General features: G+C 42.4%; 1 protein-coding gene and 1 long non-coding RNA gene across 2 annotated transcripts in view; one reads left to right on the top strand and one right to left on the bottom strand.

The window, feature by feature from the left end:
* The window catches only part of LOC102251599 (endophilin-A3-like), a 165,913-nt gene that overhangs the window by 42,400 nt on the left and 122,259 nt on the right, over window positions 1-1,254 (top strand). The window lies entirely within an intron of this gene.
* LOC106726054 overlaps window positions 1,018-1,254 on the bottom strand; it is a 7,294-nt gene continuing 7,057 nt past the window's right edge. Inside the window, exon 2 of the long non-coding RNA XR_001362068.1 lies at window positions 1,018-1,133. This is a non-coding gene — a long non-coding RNA (uncharacterized LOC106726054). The remainder of the gene's footprint in view (window positions 1,134-1,254) is intronic.

Here is a 1,254-nt window from a genome sequence, read left to right as displayed (position 1 = left end):
TCATGACAGAGAAGATAGCAAAGCTGTTTCATTATAAGATACAGGGGTGACACATAAACTAGTATGATTCCAATCACACTTTAACTGTAATCACTTTTGTAAACTAACAATTTGGTCCCTTAATAAAACTACTGATTGTTCAAGATCGGCTAATTGTTCATTGATTTCACTATCAATATGCCGTTGAGAATTCCATAACTGTTCTGAATCTTTATGCCAGTCTTGAACAAAAGTAGCAGTTTGGAATGATCGCTGTAATGCTACCCCAGCTGCTGCAGCTGTCGCTGTTATTGCAATTAACCCAAGAATTACAGCGATTAGCATGCCAATAAACCTTTTTGACCTCTTCAATATTCCTTCTGCAATGGCTTGGAGAGCTCCAGCTAGAGAACTTTACTGCCATCGTCCATCCATCTGTACAGGTTACCATACTCCTGTTCTGGCTTGCAATAAATACAAGCTCTATCTACTGTGATTAAAGGTACAGAGTTATTTACACAATTTAATAAGGTACAATTAAAACAAGATATTTCCCCAGTAGTTTGATTCCATTGGACTGGTCCTTTCAAGGATTAGTGGTGTTTTTAGCCACACTCAACCAGGCTTTATAACCCAATTGCAAACAATGATCACCCAGTCCCAGGCACACAGGCATTCCGGTAACTTCTGTTGAATAGTTGTTCATTCTTGTTCCTTCTTCATCTGGTTTCAAAGGCCCACGATCATCAAAAGGTCCAGGCATCCAATTAGAGTCATTAGTATATATTGGTACAGTTACATCTGTCCAAGATACCCCTCTCATTAACGGAGGATTCGGAATGTAGGCCCAATAAGTATAGTTCAACTCTTTTACCTGGGTAGTGAGGATAGCCAGAATAGCCACAAATAATGTAGAGGGAGTACAGGGCCTTCCATGGGCAGTCACAAGACGCTCCCCTTCCTGGCATAGGTGCTTCACCTGTCCCCATGTAGGTGGAGGGGTGTTTCACATTCGAGGCAATGGCACGCGAATTGTTTGTCCTCTGGATGGTTAGCTGCGCAAACTGGTCTTCCAGTCCCGCTTCATCACACTTCCTCTTGCTCGCCATGCCTTAACTTGATTCTTTTATCAGGAATCCAGAACTTCTTAGTTCCTGTGGAAACATAAGCATAGCCTCGACCCCACCTTAAAACGGTAGCCGGGCACCATTGATTAGTAGTGACATCTTGGTACATGATAGGTTGTTCTACCGGGACCTCCTTTTTATGTCCCCA

The sequence above is a fragment of the Myotis brandtii genome, unplaced genomic scaffold (genome assembly GCF_000412655.1).
Source record: "Myotis brandtii unplaced genomic scaffold, ASM41265v1 scaffold22, whole genome shotgun sequence".
Classification (NCBI taxonomy): domain Eukaryota; kingdom Metazoa; phylum Chordata; class Mammalia; order Chiroptera; family Vespertilionidae; genus Myotis; species Myotis brandtii.
The sequence above is the reverse complement of the archived record's forward strand: the minus strand, read 5'-3'. Positions and strand labels throughout refer to the sequence as shown.